Raw genomic sequence first — 22134 nt, 5'->3', positions numbered from 1 at the left:
ATCTGGACACATATAAACCTGTGAGCCACTCCTATGGAAGGCCTTATCAATCCTGGAGGCAGAGTGCGTGGTTTAATGTGAGATGGAGCTTGAGCATGAGCTGAGCCTGTCTGCAGCTGTCGGGAACAACTCCCTAAGCTGTTAAGGGATAATGCCATACCATATACTATTAAGTGCATTATAATCCTCGCGGTTATATGTTAACTTTGGTTTGGCTTTATCAAAACATGCCGTGTAAGGTGTCATACGATTTGGAATACTATCTCCTCGACAGTCCTGTCGACGGGGATAGCATCCCACCCCTCTAGAGGGAGAAGACATGCTACTTTACTGAAACGCGGTTGATTTTTAAAAGAGCCTCAGATCCACAAAATGGATGCTTCTGCCACAGACACAAGTCTGACCTCCTGCTGCTGACCGAAACTCAGCCAAGGAGGCCTGGACAAAGGCTTTCCTGTCGCAGGGAGGTGTCACACCACCCCAGACAGGAGATAGTGGATTGTAGCAGGGAGGTTTGAAAGAAACCAGACAGTGCCTGGGGAGCACAAGGCTTCCCCTTGCATAATCCAGCCAAACCGGTACTGGAGCAGACCAGCCCCAGTCCCAGCTTGGCCTGAACAAAGGGAAAGGGGTGTATCCACCCCCTTCCTGGGTCCCACCCATAGGAGGGGACCTAGCAGGTAATCCAGCCCCCTAGATTGGTATAAGAATAGGAGCAGTGCCAACGCACTCAGATTATCCTGATGAAACATTTGAAACGAAACTCTGGACCCTTCGACATCCTACTCGACGTAGAAGACTGAAGAATCTCCCTTGTGGTCAAGGAGTGACCACCCTGTGCAAACAGGCACCATCCAGCACCTCGACGTCTGCTTTGTTGCAGTTCCCGCCGGAACTCGAGCGACAGAGATCGACAAGATCAAGCTTGCCTGCCTTCTACCAGCCCGATCCACAGTCCCTGCAGAGCTGAGACCCGTGGAGGCGAGTGGAAGCGTGGGGCCTGCCATCTTAAAAAGACCACGAGACGCTAACCGTGCAGCCCACGAGTGACCCTCGAAGCTGTACAACGGGGTTTGAGAAGCCCCAGCCCTGAGCCACTTTTGCAACGAAGCTCACCCCTCTACACTCAACGAGTGCTGCGTGGGGCCCTTCTGCTTCTCTTGGCTCAATGCGTTGGCCCAGTCACTTGCCCGCTGGCTTGTGGCCCCTGTGCCGACGAAACTTGAAATCAGACTTGTGATTCTGGTTGCTCCAGACTTGCACCCGCTCCTCTGAAAAGGAGCACCCGCTCTGACCCTCCTGGTCCGAGTGAGAAGCAATCTTCCAGTCCTGCGTGGATTGCTCTTGCCAAGTGTTGTTTGCTCCAATCTTGAAGCCGACAGCGCCGACGGTGAGAGCCTTCGTGGGACAGCTCGTGAGCCGCTCCTGGACGTCGCAGATGCCCCAGAGTCCATGTGGCAGCGGAGAGAAGCTCCTCGACAACCACCTGATTGCGCCCGACATTGCCTGGTTCCGTCCTGGTTCCACCCTGGTCACTGCTGAATGACCCAGACTCTGTCCCCTCTGCTTTCAGGTACTTTACGACTCTGATCCACCCTTGGATCACACCGGACACTTCTCCTTCACATCGTCTGCAGCATCTTCAGCTTCAAGCACCAACAACCTGCGTGACGAAACCCGACTCAACTTCGACCCTATGCACCCGCTTCCTGTGGGTGAGGTAACTCAGCAACGTCGGTGTTCCCACACTGGTACACACCTCTAGGGTCTGTGTCTAAAGTGTTATCCTTCTAGGTTGAGCGGAAGTATCCTTAAACTCTAACTTTGTAACTTTTACGCACCATTGACTTTGCATTGGTGCATGCGTGTGCTTTAAGCGCTGCACCCGAATCCCGCGGGCTTTTCCTGACTTCAGCATTGCTAGTCCCGACTGCTCCCAGCGATTCCCTAGGCCTAACCACTGTTCGATTGGCATCTATTATACCACTTTCTTAATATATGGTTTGAGTGGCCACGCGCCCTCATCCATAACTGTGCAACTTTCATATGTTATACTGTGCTTTTGTTTTAACGCTTGTGCCCCTTTGCTCATAAAGAGTACTGGGGATTAATTTAGCAATAAATACATATATTTTTAGAATATATACTTGTGTGGTGTCCTTTCATTTGATATTACAGGATTGTGATTGGTAAAACAGCTCGCTTAACACGACCTCTTGAGTTTAGCCTTTCAGGCTGCTTAGTCCATGCTACCCCTAGGATAGCTTGTCTATAAGGTTGACTTACAACCAGACACCATAAGGGATTGTTTGGACTGATACAAGGTGGTTCCAGAATTGGAAACATCATATATCAGGCCAACTTCTCACATCAATCCTATACGTTCAGTAGAAGTTATTAAATTGCAAAAAGTATTCACAAGTGCCTAAGCTAGAGATACTTTTTCAACTAACCACACTTAGATTAAATGGTAAAAAAGTGCAGGCTTAATTCCCAACCACTGCACACCAATGTAGGAGGCTGGCTTAGTATACAGTGCACAATTATTTAAGTGATACACCTTGCACTAATCCAGGCAACACTTATTGTGATTTTAGTGGTTTTTGATAACCATAGAAAGCTCTCAAATAGTAGCTGTGGAGAGCAGCCTTCAGGCTGTTATATTTCATATAGGTACCCTAATATAGGTCCTGGTAACATCGTAACCCTTCACCTACATTCTATCCTATATTATATAAATAACAGATTTGAGAGACTGACCTTTCACCTAGTTATAATAATACACAGTGTACGTAGGGGTTTTCCCTTAACACTGGCCTCAAAGTATGCATGAGGATTCGTAGTTTCTTGGAATCACAGCAGGACCATCAACTCCAGCATAATAACTATGTATAAAGTTAATTCCAGACGTCATCCTAAGCCCGACACTGGCACAGCAAGGTAGAACCCCTGGGGATACCTTAGGACATATATACATTACATCTTGCTGAGATAGTAAGAGGAGATCACGACTTCCATGCCGACACATTGACATGAGACGCTGAGGTTCCTGCATGCAGACACTCCAGCTTGCAGTAGTCTGACATCCCTTGCGGGGTGTACATCACGAGACTAGAACAGGGTCCCACAGTCTCACATCAGGTAATGGGGTTGGTTTTATCCTAGAGGGATTCTTGTCTTTACAACTACTCACATGTTAGGTACACTTTGGTACATCTAGTTAGGGTTGCATCGTAGGAGTAGTCACTTTTATTGCCATGTATTTTATATACTTTGCTGTGGTTATGATTTTAGCAAAATGGTAGAGACCTACCATCTATTCACTATATTTGTGCTGCTACCCATTTATCTATACTGTCTACTGGTGATTTCAGTACACTTATTTTACACTAGAATAATGACTGTTCAATAAAAGCTTATTGAAAACCTTTCAACCGTTTATTCTGTGTGTCTCTCCGAGAAAAAGTGAGAACGAGTGACTGAGAGAAAAGTAAGTTACTGTTTCCACGGTCCCGAGGGATCAGGGATGTCATATCCGATAGGTGCCAAGAACTATTCTCTCCTTAGTAAGAGGAGGTGATAGTGGCATCCCGAGCTAGCTGGTACATAGGCCAACATTTACAGTGGGGGTGTCTGGAATCAGTCTGGACACCAGTCTCGCAGTGTATGTAGTCTAAGCATGCAGATCCTATATAGGTCTTATAGGAACTACCCGACATGGCGCCGCCAACTTTGGTATTGGCACTTATTTAACAATACAAACTGAGTACTTCAATTGAGCTATTTTCAGAGACCCCTACTCACATTACCCCAGAGTCATCTGGAGAGGGACGGAACAAAATCCACCACAGCTAAGTAGGAAGATTCCTATGTATTGGCTGTTGGTTCAATTAAGCTTGAAGGATACAGTGTTCCTATTGTGCATAAACACCTTCTCAGTTCCCTTGAAACACTCTCCATTCCAAAAATAATGACTGAGCAGGAAGACGTAGATGAAGGAAATCGTCTAAATTTCACATCAGACGAAGAAGAAGATGCAGATGCAATACACATAGCAGAAAATGTTAGAAATGCCGTCACCCTAAAACTTGTAGCATATGATGTTACAATTAGGGGTGGGCAAGTGACTTTCCTGATTGAGGCCTACAAATCATAGGAAAGAGGTTTTCTATTCATGGATTAGATTCCTGCAGGCAAATGCATGAACAAAACATTTCACTACTATGTAGAAGATGTATACCAAATGAATATAGTCCGTAGGAGGATATTGAAATTCCACTCACTCACGAAGAACATTTTTACTGGTTCAAAGGCGCCCTCCCCCATACAAAAAATAGAGTAAGACTCGGTCCGCTCAGAAGAGTGGGAGAAACAGGGCCAGTTCTAACGGCATACACACCACATCCTTACATTGACACAATGCCAGGAGACTTACTTGTAAAGCATAAAGAACTAATAAGACTTTACAGAAACATGACACAGTTTGTGATGAGAACAATCACACTTCAGCCAACACCAACTACACAACCAGGAGCAGTTCAAACTCCTACAACAAAAATTACACCACTGACACTGCACGCAGTGATGGATAAAATGCCACTAAACGTAAACAAATGCCCTTCTGGATAGCATAAAAAAGAAGACCGCTGGAGGCGGTGTTTCCACACACTTGTCCCAAAGAAAAGCATAGAATACTTACTATTTGCTTGCTAATAGGGATAGCTCCCTCAATTGAGGATTGTACTTCTTAGGGTACAGTTTTCGCTGCAATATATACCAGGATTCATGGTAGCCCATCTTTTGTGGTAATACCGGACGTATTAGGTCAAATACAGAACAAGTATGGATCAGAGCCTTCTCTAAACTTAGGGATGAAGTTGTTAAACAACTTTGTCAAGGTATCTGCGATAATATTAGCAAATATTAAAGGGGAAGCAGCATGAGTGGCAATACACCAATGTCTGAGAATGTTCGCTCAATTACAACAGGAGACAGCACTAACAAAAATAATTGAAACTGCTTATGCAGAATTAGGTAGAGATAGTCTTGGAGCTAGATCTGTAAAGCCTCAATACAAGGGGGTTCAGATAAAGAAAAGGCAAAGCAAGCACCGGTTTCTTCAAAGAAGAAATGGGACAATAATAAATAACAAAAGAACAGATCTCACTCCAGGGAAAGGTGTCCTCAGCAGGAGCCCCCAGAAAGGCTATTTAATCTTAGAAAAAGAGATAACATTAAAAAACCGGACAGGTATCAGAACATTGATACACGTTCCTCTCATTCCTTTCAGGATTCATCAAAAAACTCTGAGAGGGAAGGACGGTCAGAACAAAGACAAGAAGCGCGTACAAAGTCCAGAGACAAACACCGCACTTCAGACTACGTATAAATGTAAGAAGAAAAAACCAAAGCAAAACCTCAATTTAAAAAGAAGAAGGTAGCAGGTCTCAGAGTTCAACATGCCAGAATTCTGAGGACTCAACTACTGAATGCGGAATGGGCCCCGACGATGCTAGACAGTTCAGCAGAAGTAACAATAGCTCGCCGGAACCTGATTGAATTTCTTGTGACAGCGGAGATGAGTGAGTATATCACGGTGGAAAAACCTGTTAGGAGGGTGAGTGTCCCACAGAAGTTACATGAAATAACACTCCAGATAGAGGGCGACAAGGCCAGAAAGCCCAGACATGTGAAAGGTCTCTTTTGGGAGAACCTGACTTCTGGCTACAACATCCCACTACTGGAATGAGATTGGCCGCCTACTATTGTTATGAAATGCCCAAAGGGAGAAACTGTAATTTTACCAGCTTTTTCCCACCTAGTCTTCACACACCTAAGACATACAATTCAAAGTGGCATTATTCGAGTATTTCTCATAAAAGCACTGTACATACAAAAATTTCTCATTAAATGGTTGCCTCAATCAAATAAGAAACTAATACTTTACATAAAAAGCATTAAAAATACATATACTTTAAAATAACGGACCACATCAAATAGATTCAGTAAAACAGTCCCTATGTAAACAGTTGCTCGGCTAGCGCTTTACGCCTAATAGACCAGGCCCACCCCAGAAATTTCGCTACTGCTATGACCAGTGGCAGACAAGAACTAGTGCAAATGATTCTCAAAGCTACAATGCCACTGTTGGAACATAAGTTTTTACATACAGGTTTTAACCAAATTCGCCTAGGGACGGCATAGGCTTGACAAGAAAATAGGAAGTGCCCAATAGTCTCCTTCACAGATCCACAAGCGGGGCAGGAAATATTAGATGAACCCCTCCACCTGTCAGTTAGGGACCTGAGCGGAAGAGCACCTATCCTCAATTGGAATAGAAGCTTCCTATCCCATGGCTTAGTTATATTGTCCCAATAAAGTTCATGGTTAGGAGAGATTTTGGTATCCAAATAGCGACCTGTCTTAGATCTAGCATCAGTTTTTCTCCAGTCCCGCTCGGCCACAAAGTCCCAATACAGCTCCTTTAGTGTTTTTTTACTAGGGAAAAGTGCACCTGACGGGTTATCCCAAAGGGTTTGGAGACCCATTAAACATAACAAGGATCTAAGATCTTTTAGCCATTTGATCCTATGAAATACATCTGCTTTGATCAGCGCTAAAAAGCCCTCAGCATAATGCTTGAGTTCTAGAGTATTCCAGAGTTGTCTCCAATACAGGATCGGGCGAAGCTTTGCCAAATCATCCACAGCCTTTCTGCCCAACTCATATCTTAGGGGGAGAAGGGGGGTACTTTTGTGAAGACCAGTAATTGTCCTAAAAGACTTATTTTCGGACTTCTGTAATGATTGGAGCTTCCCAAAACCCCACAGCTCAGCCCCATATAGTGCTGAGCCAAGGGCTTTCGCTTCATAGACCTGTAGGGCTGGCGCGATTGGTTTGGATTTTGATTTTCTGTGTTCGGCCCCAAGGGCTCCAGCTAATTGTCTGTGCCTTAGTGTCACAAGATCAATGTGCTGGGACCAGTTGAGATCGTTGGTTACGTAAATACCAAGATAGGTAAAAGCTTTAACTACCTCTAAGGGGTGATGGTTCATAGACAGCCTGGATCGGAAACTACGGTGGGGATTAAATATCATTAGCTTGGTTTTGGTCACATTAACTTCTAGACCATGCTCCCCACAAAATTCCTCAAAGATGTGGAGGGCACGCTGCAGGCCACTCGGGGTCTTTGATAGAATAAGGGTATCGTCGGCGAACATTAATATAGGAACCTTAATGTCCGCCAACGAGGGGGCATCTAGATTAACAGACCGCATTCTGGCTACTACTCCATTGATAAACAAGGAAAAGGAAAGGAAGCAAGGGGGCCATCGCACACCCCTGCCGAACTCCCCGCTCGACCGGGAAGTCCGCAGTGACCTCACCTTGACTGCCCCACTGTATCTTGGCAAAGTTCGCCTCGTGCAACCTCATAACCAAGGTCAATAGATCATCCGGTAGGCCCAGGTTCCACAGCACTGACCAGAGTTTAGTCCTGGGAACCAGGTCAAAGGCAGCCCGCAAATCCACAAAAGCGGCATACAGGCTGCCCCCACCCAGCACCACAGTTCGCCACCGTAGCAAGGTAAAGCGGAACACCTGGTCCACCGTACTAGTGGCCTTCCGGAACCCAGCCTGGTAAGTGGATAATGCATTGTTCTCATCAACCCAATCCATAAGCCTGTTCACCACCATCCTCCCCACCACCCTTTGAATGGTAGCTATCAAGCTTATGGGTCTGTAACCAGGCAAACCCCGATCGCCTTTCTTATATACGGGGATAATAATTGCACCCTTCCAGGATGACAGAACCATTGCTCCCTGGGCAACAGCGTTAACCAAAAGAAAAATATATTTACCGCAGCGTTCCCTATCGTTATTAAAAAGATCCGCCGGGACCCCATCCAAACCGGGAGCTCTTACTCTAGACACTGCACTTAAGGCCAGCAACACCTCACCGTGAGTAAAAAAGTTATCTTTGGGATATACATCCTTGAAACCATCCATCTTAGAGCCAGAGTGGCTATCAGCATATTGTGGCTTAAAATAATTAACCCAGTCCTCCTCACCAACGTTATTATCGGGGCAATTGGGTAAACCGCCACTACCCCATTTAACAATGCTCCAGAAGAGCCTGGAATCTTTAGTCCTACTTGCCTCCCTTAGTTCATTCCAATGCCGCTCATCCCATATTTTTTTAGCTGCGGCTATACTGTCCTTGTAGATCCTTCTTGCACTACGGATAGCTACTTGTTCCCTACTCTTAATAGCTGTTCCCAGAGCTAACCTGGCTTCCCTGCACTGTGCGTTATACCACCTCACAGGTCTGGGAGGTGCCTTAATGGTTTTCATAACCGGTTTTATGGAAATGGGATTTAATGACACAAAAGAGATTATCATGTATAGCAGTTATTTCGTATGACCCTGGTACGACTATGTTAGCCTGCTCTAGGGCAATAATCGCCCTGTCCACCTCCATTTCTATATTAGCCATAGACTGTCGATTAGCCAAAACACTGGGCCATTTTAGCCGGCGCATGTCTTTGGTGGGGACAGGCAAGGGGACACCAACCCACTCTATAGCAGGTTTCCCTATCGAGGATATCCACCATTTATGTACTACGCACAGAGGGTCATGGTCGCTTTGAAGCCTGGGCTTTACTTCCATATCACGGACTCCCTTCCATAGTTGAAGGCTGCACAGTCTATCCTACTCCTATAAGACATACATATGCACAGGTGTGGGCGCTAGTCCTTGCTCCAGCATTATACTGCAACCACATTGGGTGGGATGAAGAGTCACCTCACCATGTAATATCAATAATAAAAAAAACTCCCAGGTAAGGGAGATCTTAGATTAGCTTAAATATCAAGGTGTAATTGAACCATGCATCTCATCAATGAATAGTCCTTTGTTTCTCGTAATGAAGCCAGACAATTCATATTGTCTAGTTTTAGATTATAGACACAAACTCATGCACAAAAACATTTGCAGTTCAAAATGCACACAGTGCCACACTATTAAATAATATTGTGCGGAAAAAATAAAAAACACTAGATCTCTCAAATGGATTTTTCTTCCAAAACATACCACCAGAAAGCAGATATTTGACAGCCTTCTCAGGGCTAGGGACACACCATCAATTTTGTCGACTCCCCCAGGGGTATAAGAACAGTCCGTGGTTATTCTCAAGAAGGGTAACAGAGTTATTACAGAATTTGGATAAAGAAGCATTATCCTATGTAGATTATATTAATCCAATGGATGATGACTTAGATGAACACTTGACCAGGTGACCTATCTGTATCTACATTCAACTGTATTATCAGAAAAGTACTATTTTTACTTACCTGCACCAAGTCTGGCTTGGTTCTAAAAATAAAATACAACAAAGAAATATTTTTATACAAAACAAATAGACAGAGTTCAGTCTGAGTGTGTGAAATCATTTCTTGCCACAGTGTGTACAATAAACGCTTAACACTAACCTCTGATAAAGCCTTACTGCTGGTCAACACTACCACAAATAGAGAGTAAGGTATTATCTACTTTAACCTCTGTAAGCCTTTGGGGATCCACTGGACTCTTTGCACACTATACACCTTGGTACAGTATATAGAGTGCCAGCTTGCTACAACAGGCATGTCCATGAGGGAAGCCTGGACATCCCCTGAAAGAACTGTGGTTTTAGGCTCAACCAGGCATCGCTCTACAAGGCCACCGATGATGAAATTGTTCTACTCAGCAAATCGGTTGTTTCAATTCCACATTTTATGGTCGACTTTGCCACATTTCTCCCATCGGCACATCTACAAGAGCTAACTATTCCGTCAATTGTGACCAAAATTAGGCACACGCTGTATTGCTCTTGTTATTTGACTTTGCTTTGTTTTTGTTTTAGGAATAAGAAATTGATTTATAGACCGTGTCAAAACGAATGAAATTTTAATGTTCAATGTTTACTGTTATTCGGATGTATTTTTGCTTTGTGTGAATTTTTATGTAAAGTTTGCCTTGTTTGTAATGTAATGTAATGGTTATATATGTATATCTGCTTTTGCCAAAAAGAATAATTTCCTAAAAAAAGTGCTACTAAGCATAAGTGATAGGTATAAATAAAAGTACCTGACCAGATCTAAGGATTTTTTCTATTTGGTCACCAGAATAATTATATTAGAAACAAAGAGTGTGTGGGCACTTGTGTTTTTTTTGCTTTAGTTTAAACGGTCCAGCCCACCATGGAGAAGGGTGGCTCAATGGTTAGAGCAGGCAGAGCTCTGGCCAGGGACCAGGGTTCGATTCCTGCCCCTGCGGGTCTCGGGCTCATTAATTCCCCATAACGGATATTCTCGCCTCAGTGCCTATTCTGATCATGGGTCCCACGCTGCAACTCTGGCAATAGCTTGCTTAGTCTCCACAACGGCCCCCACAACGCGAGGGATGCCTGGTCTGCACCATGGGAGTGCCCAGGAGTGGACACTTCACAGGGAAAGCCAGGAAGGGTTCCCTTGCGGTATTCGTACAAGCGCCGGGAAACCCACTGCGGGTAGCTGTGCGCTATACAAGTACAAAAACATTTACATTTACCCTCATTCCCAACACTAGAACCTAACTCCTTTGTGTAGGAGAGTAGGGTCTGCAATCCTATGATCACCCAGATTTTTTGCTTTTGTTTCACTGGTTTACGACTTTCTCTGGCTGTGGGCCTGCTAATCAGACCCACAGCCTGGCTGTTCTCTCACTAAATTGACATGTGTACCTTAGGTGCATTATCCAATTGGTACTGGGCCACCTTATCAGACCCTGTAACTCAGGGCATAGGTGTACCCAGGGCCTACCAGGGGCTGAAGCATGTATTATGCCACCCCTGGATGGCCATCTAAATCTGACACAACTGGCTGCACGACAGCTGGGGCAAGGTGGTGTAATCACCCTTTGCTTTAGATATAGTATACCTATATCTAACCCTAAAATGGACACACAGATTCCTATCAGTCACTCCTATGGCAGGCCTTGACAATCCTGAAGGCAGAGTGCTTGGAATCGTGTGAGATGGTGCTCTGGCATGAGCTGAGCCCGTTTGCAGCTTGCGGAACCAAGTCCTAATAGCTGTTCCATGATAACGCATACCATATACTCTTAAGTGCATTATAATCCTCGCGGTTAAATGCTATCTCTGGTATCGCTTTATCAAAACATGTCGAGTAAGGTGTCATACGAATTGGAATACTAACCCCTCGCCAATTCTGGCGACGGGGTTAGCATTCCACCCTTCTAGAGGGACACAACATGTATGTAACTGTGAACCCCGGTTAAAGTTAACTCAAGCCTCAGCATCACAAAATGGATGCTGCCACCACAGACACGAGTCTGACCCCCTGCAGCTGGGAGTCCTTCCAGCGAGGGGAGCTTGGACAAAGGGTTTCCTGTCAGGGGCGGTGCTAGCACCATCCCAGACAGGGTTTTGTGTATCCTGGGTAGGCAGGGCTTTACAGGAAGGTGACTGCTGAGTGGCACCCCGGTGCTCACTATGCATCTGCCGCTAGAACCAGTTCCAGGGACACACCAGTCCCTGGCCTGGGGAAAGTCCGGCATGGGAGAGGGGTGTAACCACCCCCCTTCCTGGTCCCACCCCTTGGGCAGGACGTAGTCGCGTACCCACCCCTTTCTTTAGGATAAAGGCAGGAGCGGGAACCCTTCCAAATTAGATCATCTTACAATCAAGAAACTACTTTCTACGAAAGGAACTCTCGACTTCTTCTCAAGATTTCTCCCTTGTGGCTAAGGAGTAGTCACCCTGCATCCGCAGGCACCATCTAAGAACTCTGCGGTTTGCTGCACGTCCTTCCTCCGGAATACGACTGACCAGCTCGACGAGACGTGGCTTCCCTGGCACCTCTGACCTCTACCTACCTCTACAGCTAAGCTGAGAACCGTAGGTGCGACAAGACCTCGAGGGACCGGCCATCATCAGAACTGCACGACTTCTATCCAGCACGACCGCCGAGGGATCCTCTGGTGAGTGCTTTGGGGTCCGAGAAGCCCCGACCCTGAGCAGCTCCAGCACCGAAGATCAGCCCCCCAGCATCCACGAGATCTGCGCGGGGCCCTTCTGCTTTTTGGCTGCTCACCGCGTTGTCTGGCTACTAGCCCGCTGGCTTGTGGCCTTCCCGACGACGATCAACGACGACAACACTGCTGGTCTGGTTGCTCCAGACTGGCCCTTGCTCCCTTCCAAAAGAGGAGCACCCCGGACCCTCCTGGTCCACTCCAGAGGCCATTTTAGGTCCACCGCGTGGGCTTGAATTTGCCAAGACTTGTTGCCCCAATCCTGGGTCCAGCGACGTCGACAGCATCAACCATCGTGGGACAGCTCGCACCTCCATCCTGGTCGCCAACAACGCCTCCTGGTACGTGAGACTGCAGAGCCCAGCGTCGCCCACTCACCTGGTCGAGGTGACTTCGCCCGGTGCCATCCTGGTGCCCACACAATCACTGGCTAGTGATTAAGAACTTGGTCCCCTCTGCTTTCAGGTGTCATCCATCTTCGATCCAGGCTTGGATCCATCGAACAATCTTCACTGGTCGCCTGCCAGCAACTTCTTTCTTCAGGCTCCTGGTTCGTCAACGAGGATTCCCGACGTCTTTTCAGACCTATGCAGCCGCAGCCCCTGGGCTAGGTAACTTCGGCATTTTGGTGCCCCAGCATAGCCTCACTATCTAAGGGTCCAGATCCACTTTCGTTTTCAGCCTACCTAGTCGGGTTCGCCCGAGAACACTAACTTTGCTTTTACTAGCCTCCATAGACTTTGTCCCGCATCCCGCGTGAGAGTGCACACTCTGCACCCGAGTCCCCTAGGCCTCCTACTAGTAATCTGAAGGTTCAGTAACGTAGTCCTAGCGATTCCAAAGCCTATTTGTCCAGTACTTACCTGCTAGTAATTTCGCATTCCACTTTTGTAGTATATGGTTTTTCGTGCCCCTCGGGCATTTGTGTAAATTGTGCAACTTAAAGTATTTTCGTAAGAGTTTTGTTGTGTGCTTAGTACCCTGTCCTCATAAAGAGTACAGGGCTGTTGTGATCTAAATAAATACACTGTTTATTTTCATAACACTTGTGTGGTGTCCTTTCACTTGGTGTTCAAGGGGTATATGTGATGGTATAACAGCTGGCTTAACACGCCCTCTAGAGTTTAGCCCGAAGACTGCTCGTATCCATGTTACTAGGATAGCTGGTCTATAAGGTTGACTTACAACCAATCACCATTAGGGTTGTTTGGACTGATACAAAGTGATCACTAGAATAGTGAACACTGAATATCAGGCCAACTTCTCACACTTTGTATACAAACATTTCTCCCATCGGCAAAGGACTGAAAGAGTATGGCCTATGCCTCCTTTGGGACCATAGGCAGCACTTGTGCAACGGAATCCTGTAATGTATGGAAATAACGGCCCAATAGACATGCTGTGTTCATGGACCGCAGTGCCAGGCTGGTGGAAGGGAACATTGCCTTACCAAAGGTGTCCAGCCTCTTGGATTCCCTTTCAGGTGGGGTTGTAGGGTGCGAGTCAGGGTGAATGCGGGATGAGAAAGCTTGGACCACTAAGCTATCTGGGGTGTGGTACTAGATAAGGAAACTGGGATCCTCAGCAGTGGGGCAATGACGGCGGGCAAACATCCCATTCACCAGGACACCCTGAGCAAGGCTTGGACCAGGCCCCAAGTAGGACGTCCATAAGGGCTTCATTGAATATGAAAAACAGTTCTAGGGGATGACTCTTAGCTGAAGCACCTCTGTCAAGACATTTGTCGCGACTGCCACTGAGGGTAGGTTGAGGTACAAAACCTCAGCCTCTCAGTGTACCACCATTGTAAAAGAGGCCCACTCCTCCATAGCCACACTAGGAGGCTACACCAGGCTGGCGTCAGGTGAGGTGTCCAACCCACTGGCCTCACCCAGTTCCTCATACCAGTTGTCCTCAACTGGGTCGTTTCCATAAGGGTTCATAGTCCCTTCCCAAACGTCTCCCTCACAAGGCCTATCCATCAAATAAGGATGTCCTCAGTCGGTGCCAGAAGCAGCGTCAGGCGATGCCAATCCTGCTCCATGTAGAAAATGATGATGGGAATAGCGTCGCCACTGGAGCAGGATCGGACGAAGGTCTCGGTCTCACTGGCGGCTCTGCTCTGGATCCTTGGGGCTCAACTGTCAGCGAAGGAGAACCCGCTGTTGTTGTCCCAGTAGGAGTACCTCTTGCGCCCATCGGGCCCAAAGTCACTCTCGAGGGGCCAGGCCACCAAAGGATTAGGCGCATGGTCTCATAAAACTCCTTCAGCTGGGCAGTGGAAGCTCCCAAAAAATTGGGAAAGTGCGGACCAGGGACAGGCCCCACTGACTCGCGGGGTCTATAATGCTGACGCTCCCTCATCTCATTGGATGACTTCGACATATACGCGGCAGGCGAAGAGTGTTTGGATATTTTCGACTTCTTGTGCGCCTTACCTGACTTCCCATAGGCTTTGAGTGCTATAAAGAAGTTGGGATGGGCTCCTCAAATGGTCCCGGGACCTCCCTCGGAAACGGGCCCATGACTGTAGTCAGGTGGCAAGGAGCTCGAAAGATTGCACCTTTGGGTGCATGGAGCAGCAGTCTTTACACACCTTGGAATCATGTCCCAGCTCCACAAACACACCAAGTGGGGGTCTGTCAACGACAGTTGCCTATGACAGGCCCAACATGGTTTGAAACCAAGCGACTTCTTGGGTGATATCCTCACACCAGAAGATGAAATCTCAAAAAAGTCAACAAAAAGTTGAAAAAGACCAGACAAAAAGTGACCGAGGGGTAGCTCGATCTTGATTAGCCTTAGGGGGCACAGGAAGGAAAGAAATGATGTCAGCGCACATAACTACAGTTGTAGAAGATGCCAACGTGGAGCTGAATGACACCACCTACCATCACGCTGGGGTACTGCTCAAAAACTTTATGGGGTCCAGTCCGACATCTGGGAATATTCAAAGGTAAGCAATCTGCGGCTAGAAGTCTCTTTCACATCATTTGGTTACACACCATAATGCCCTCATTCAGGATTTTAATAATAGCTTCACTGCAAACTCTTGGGAACATCATCCACAAATTGCTGAAGGGAGTCCCATAAAAATTGATCATACTTGTCTAGCAGGGTGGTAGCACTTGCAACTGAATGTTCAGTTTGGTAGCTCCTCTTTTAAGTACTTCCTGAAACGTGGGAAAACCTCCTTGTTTCAGAGGAAATCATTAGAGAATGGGAATGCGTCTTGGAACCAGTGGTGGCTAGCATCATCAATGGGGGTGTGTGTAAAATAATAGAATAAAATAAAATAAAATAAAACTTACCGAATTTGGAGACTTTGTCGCTCCAAACATCATCTTTCACTGACACAGGAACCGGATGCTGGAACTCCCTTGACCAATCCAGAGGCTGCTCTCACCAGCATGAGAGCAGCGCTAGGATTCGTGGGAGCGGCCTCACTTGGCACTCCACAGCACCCTGGAGGCTTTAGCTTGCTCTAACCCCAGCTGTCTTAAGACAGTTGGGTTAGATATTTAAAGTGCGCAAGTGTGGCTGGTCGTCATCAAGGTGAGATACAGTGCAACCTGCTCACCATCAAGGACTGACTCAACATGGAAGAGAAGGTGCCATTCATTGTCTAAACACAGACGTCAAGCGAAACCATGAAATCGAGACTGTCAATGTCAATAGGTCATACCAACAATTTGATCTAATACTCCTTCAAGAAACGTGGTTGGAAGACCCATTTCACCTGCTATGTTACAAAGCATACCATCTCCATGCAACCAGAAGCTCGAAAAGTGGCCATCTGAAAAGGAGGGCTCACGACATATGCCTCGATCAAAACCATATCAACCATTAAGGAACTAACAAGTAAAAACACCCCAACTAACGGAATATAGACAATACAGATGGAAATAGCAAGATTCAAAGACAATCAAAGGTTAATGCTTGTCAATATCTATGTACACCCTAAAAAAAAAAAGAACTCCTGGTTGCCGAATTAACAAAACTAATTACTGAAGAAACAACTTTAAATTATAAGGTCTCGGGAGACTTTAACATGTTCATTTCAGGGTGTGCTGACTTGGCAGATGACCGACAATCAGCATGGGTACCACTTCAAGACGAGTGCAAGTGGGGCAAGCAAACTAAGATCTATAAAGACCTGTTGAACGATCTAGAAAGTCTGTCCCTGGCAACATTAAACGGTCGATTCGCAGGGGACCGCCCTCAAGCCGCAACCTTCCATAACTCCTTCACAAATACTGCAATAGATTATACATTTTCATCTCTATCACTTTTCAGTTCAATAAGACTTCAGGATTGGAACGCAGGATTACAGTGATCATCAACCACAAGAGCTCATTCTCGCCGCTCACAGACCGGCACTCACCCATCCAACTGTTGAAGCTACTTCAAAGGTCACACTAAACCACAGGAGAATCAAATGCAAAACGAGCGATCTAGGAAAACTCTTGGCAGTATCTGTGAGAAAGTGCCATCTTTCTTGCATTGGTATGCCCCCACTTTTTGTTGAACTGCTATTGTGCTTTGACTGAGTTTGCCCTGGTCTTTTGACAACCAGGTGCCCAGGGCCTGTGTTCCTTCCCAAAAACTGTGTTGAAACTAAAACCCAATTGGCATCTCTGGCCACCTGTCAGCCCCAAGGAAATGGTACCCTAGGTACCCAGGGCATGGTGACTAGAGAAACCCCCTAAGGGCTGCAGCACTTATTGTGCCACCCTTAGGGGCCTTGTACCCTGACACCCACACATTGCCTTGGCAGGCTGAGTGTCTAAGTACAGAACTAAACAGAGTCGACATGGCCCACCTCCCTGTGTGCCATGCCCACAAGACCCACTTCCCTGGCATACCTCAGTCACCCCTCTAGCTGGGTGCCCTATGCCAGTGGTGTGGGCAAAGGTGCATGAGCCCTGGCCCCTACAGTACCCAGGGCCATTCCTGGGCACTGTAAGTGCAGTGATGGCATTAAGAGTATATGGTACTGGGAGGTTGTCATTACGAACTCCACAGGGCCATAATGGCTACACTGAAGACTGACAAGTTTGATATCAAACTTCTCAGCACATTAAACCCATACTAATGCCAGTGGGGGATTTAATGTAAAATGCACCAGAGGGCATCTTAGAGATGCCCCCTAAAAGCCTAACCTACAATCCACAGCTGGTTTAAGAGGCTGCCTAGGCTGCCACACAGCAGACATGTTGTTGGACCCCTGGGTGGAGAGGCCCCGCTCTCCTGGGCATGCACAAATGCACATCCTGGGCGAGGTGCTAGGTCTCCTCCCCCAGGATGGGCAGGGAGAAGCTTTAACAGCCTGCCGCCTTTGTGAGCTTCTCCAGACTACTTGCTGTACTCAGCAACTGGCCCCCCACCAGTTCTTACCCCCACTCTAGCTGGAAGACTGGCGGGAAACCCTTAGTCAGGAAAGGGGGTGTGCCAGCCTGTGCCAAACCCACCACTCAGGTGGGAGAGGCGAGGTTAAGCACGACCCCTGGCTCCGGCCATCTTGAGGATGGGGAGCCCTGCCCAATCACAGCTAGGCCCCTGCCCCCTCCCACAGGAGAGGAGCAGACTAGGGGGTGTATTGACCCCAGGACAGGGACCTATTGGTCCCTGCCCTTGTCCTACCTGTAACGCCCCTAAATTCAGGATTTAGGGGGACCCTGAACCTTCCTTCCTCAGATCCTGTTTTGAAAAACAAGAAGAACAAGGAGGACCTGCTGTGCAACTGCTAACAAAAGGACGACGACAACTGACTTGCCCCCAGCCCTACCGGCCTGATGATCCTTGAACCTGCTCCTGCTTAATCCCGGCGTCTCCTGCTGACAGCAACCTCAAGAACCCCGGAGAACCTGTCTGCCTTAACCCTCTTAGAGACTGGGACTCCCATGAGCAGAGGCTCTGCTCCAACAACCATACCCATGGTGACAGCCAGGAACCACAAACCTTGCCCACTTTGCACCCGCCAAGCCCGGCCTGTGCCCGAGTGAACCAAGACCACTAGGAAGTCCCCACGGTGACTGGGACCCGAAGTCTAGTACCCCAAGACCCTCCTCGACGACCCAGACGACGCCTGCAGCCTCAGAACCAGGGACCCCTCCAACCGCCACCAGCTGAGGGTAAGATTTCCAGACGCCAAAAGACACCTCTGCACCCGGCGCCCCACGGTCCCCTGTGCCTTCTTTGGGGGGGTACCTACTTCTTCTCCAAGATCCCAACTTACCTCTCGAAGTGGTGGTCGCACCTGAAATATCTCTGTCCCCGAGCCTGCAGCCTTTGTTCCCTTTTGAACTTTCACTCTGGATAACATTGAGCGCCAACGGCTCAAAAGCACCCTGCACCCAGCCGCCCGAGTGCCGCTGGAAGTGAAACTACTACCCTACTCTACTTCCCCACTTGCCCCGAGTACGTGACCAGGAGCTCAGCTCCCACAGCCGCGTGGCCTGCCTGCTTGCAGCCACCAACTAAAGGCCCCCTACCCTCCATTGGATTGCATTGGGCCTACTATTTCTGCACCCGGCTGCCCCATGGCCGCTGAGGGTGTAACAACTGTACCTTTTTGACCCTGGGAGACCCCCGAGTCTATCCCCAGAACCTTAACCTCACCAGTCGAGTTCTCACCTGAAAGCCGATAACTCACTTTCCGTCCTTAGGCTAACATTGACTGGTTTACTCTGAAATTTCTTTTAAGTGTGGAGTTTTGAAACTTTAAAATATGCCTCTAAAATCAGCCATATAACGATTTCCGAAATACTCACCTGGGATCAGGAGAGAAGCCAGTGCTGTACTTTGTAGCTCAGTACTGAACCGCAAAAGTAATCCTAACTGTACTTACCAGTTACTTGCATTTTCTTCCATAGGAAACCATTGACTGTTTTTCTCTGAAATTTCTTCTCTCGATTTTTGCAAATTACAAATATTCTTTAAAAATCGTACCAACTACTGAAACGTAAATACTTACCAGTCTTAGGTCCAGGTCCCAGTGCTGAACCTAGGAGTCCAGTACTGGATTACAAAAGTAACGAGAACCTACTTCACCTGTGACTTGAATTTCATAGGATAACATTGCTAGTTTTTCCCTGAAAAGTTTCTGTCAACTTTGAAAATACCTTTATATTCTTTAAAAATTGCAACTGTAACGGAAACGGTTTTACTTAACTGTTTCCAGCTTAGGTCCCGGGACTGAATCCAGGATCCAATCCTGTGGTTATCAACCCCTTGGGCGCGGCCGCGATTCTAGGCCTGTGCGGCAGAATCGCGAGTGGGCGGGTTTATGACGGCCCTCAGCCCTCATCAGCACACGCCCACCGTAGTGCATGACGGCTGGGGGCCGTCATCGGCATCAAAGGGGTTAAAGTAATCCTGAAAGTAATCAACTGCATTTATGTAGAAAAACCAATTGAACCCAATGTTAAATTGTGTTTAGAACTGTGCTGCCTATTGCAACCCCAGTAACTATTGTACTTACCAAGTCTATTGCCTTTCTGCAAAGTAATTACCCAAAGTCACTCATATTGAGAAAAGTATAGTTTGATACCTGTTGGTTCTACAATAAAACAACTATATCTTTTGATATAAAAACAATTGGCCTAGAGTTCAGTTCTTGAGTGTGTGACACCTTTTGCTGACGTGAGTGGGTACAACAAATGCTTTACACTGTCCTTTGATACTGCCTTACTACTTGACCAAGCTACCACTTTAGAGAGTAAGGTCAGATCCGACTTTAACCTTTGTTATGCCTCTGGAGATTGGGGACTCTATACACACTGTACCTCACTGTTGTCCAGTATATATAGAGCCACTTTCTTACAGTATCAAAAACACGGTGGGGGGAAAGCAAACTAGCGAGTGGGAACAGCATAACAGTGTGGGAAAGATTTACCAAAAGCTTTGATCCATCTAACTCCAAAACAGAGGCAACGAAGGAAAAAACAGGGTCAAAAAGCAAACGGGAAGCATTCTGCAGGCCGGCACATAATCAAAGAATTAATCTTTCGACAACTTTAAATGCTGAACTGAGACAAACAAAGAGCAGAATAAACAGAACACTGCGCAGCCTCTGGCAAAATGGTCCAGCCAATAATGTACAGTTCGAATTAAGGAGGCTAAAGACATGCAAACACAAAATCATCTGGCAAGCGAAAAAGGAAAATGCTGACACAATATGGGCAAAATTGCTACATGACGCAAAATCTAACAGTGGTAGGTTTTGGCACACAGTCAACAATATAGAGAACCCAATAACCCTAGAGCGCTCTGATATCTGCAAAGATCTTGTTCGCGCTATATAAAACTTTCAAAATAAAATAAATAAATAAACTACATTTTCATATAATGGCGGACAGCTGGACAAATATTCTACAGCACCATTTTAACGCGGAAGCAGGCAAAATCAAACCAGATAATTCAGTGCGCCAATGGGACCAGCAGCCTTCAGAACACCAAGGTCTGGTACTCGCTCCCCCCCTTCTCAAATAAACAGATTGTGAAGAAAATCTCAAAAAGCCAAAAGGAGGGATCGCCCGGGTCCAACGGTTTACCACCAATTATTTATAAGCAGGATCCAAATTAATGGGCTGAAGCTCCACTACCCCTTTCTAATAGTATCATGGAAGCTGAAAGAATTCCAGATTCTTGGAATGGATCCATTTTTTCGCCGATCTACAAGAAAGGCAGCAAGGCTGATCCGAAGAATTAAAGACTCATCACACTAATGGACATTGAGGCCAAATACCACGCAGGCATCCTTCTGGACAAACTTACGGCGTGGGCACTGGAAAAAAGCTGTAATTCCCATCAATCAAACAGGCTTTCAAAAAAGCTTGGGACATCAACAAATATTCTTGCCCTTTCGCATTTAGGAGATGTGACCAAAACCATCAACAAGCCACTATTTGTCTGCTTTATCGATTACAAAGCTGCTTTCGACAGTATTGACAGGGGGAAGCTCTGGGCAAAATTATCAGGGTGGGAAATAGCACCAAACCTCCTGAATCAGTTAATTCTACTCCACTCTAAGACATGGGTCCAAATTACGCTGGGCGTCGGGACAGTTTCTCAGGAAGAATACCAACCACCAAAGGGCTGCAGCAGGGCTGGGTCCTTGCCCTCACCCTGTTCAAACTCTTTGTGTTTGAGCTCTCTACTGAGCTGGATAACTGCAACCACCATGCTCCGAATCTGGGTGGTTTAACACTTTCAAACTTACTGTATGCCGACAATCTTATACTGATCAGCCAAAATCCAGTCGGCCTGCAGCACCTGATCAACACAACGGACAACTTCGCAGGCAAGAACGGGTTAAGCATAAACCTTGAAAAATCTAGTCATGGTATTAAACCAGCGGAGCAAAAAAAATCAACTCTGATGGATGAGGGGGGCGCCAGCTGTTGGAGACTGTCGATTAATATAAATATACGGGAATAATTTTCAACAGAAAGGGCACGTACTTCAAACAAAAGGTGAGTATCAAAGGCAGAGGGACCTTATTGGCAGTTTCACTAAAGAACATCAAGCACAAAATAACTGGCCCTAATCTTATTCCTCTTCTAGAAGAGCTTTGAGCTGAGCTTCTACCAACAATCACTTATTGCAGTGAATCGAGAGGGCGAGATTAAATCACCTTGGATAAGGTGGTAGCCAAGGTCATGAGAATAATAGTCAATATCCCACAATACACTTCGCCAGCACGGGCTCCAAAAGCAGCAAATAGCACAGAAAGGTGCCTATGCCAAATGCTGGCACAAAATAAAGGGAGCCGAGTCGGCTCCTTGAACTCATATTTATGGAAGGAGTTGATGAGAAAAAAAGACAGTCTTCCCATGGCCTACCTTTGCATTTCCAAAGGAAGGCAAAGGCTAAGAGGTACACTGGAGAAGGTATATTTCGAGAAGTGCTCAGAGATCCGCGCACATCAGCCGGACTAATCAGTGTTTATGATCATCAAAGGAGATCCCCTGAAAGAAACTTTTGTTTGCCTTAGTCAGTTCCAGGAATTACTTCATCCAACAAAAACAGCTTGCAACGTCCAATCCCAACACTAAATGGCA

The 22134-nt window shown here is 46.7% G+C and overlaps 1 protein-coding gene across 2 annotated transcripts in view; it reads right to left on the bottom strand.

The window, feature by feature from the left end:
- Positions 1-22134, bottom strand: part of CRAMP1 (cramped chromatin regulator 1) — a 1243281-nt gene that overhangs the window by 426787 nt on the left and 794360 nt on the right. The gene's annotated exons all lie outside the window — the stretch shown is intronic.

This window comes from Lissotriton vulgaris, chromosome 10 (genome assembly GCF_964263255.1).
Source record: "Lissotriton vulgaris chromosome 10, aLisVul1.2, whole genome shotgun sequence".
Taxonomy (NCBI): Eukaryota; Metazoa; Chordata; class Amphibia; order Caudata; family Salamandridae; genus Lissotriton; species Lissotriton vulgaris.
The sequence above is the reverse complement of the archived record's forward strand: the minus strand, read 5'-3'. Positions and strand labels throughout refer to the sequence as shown.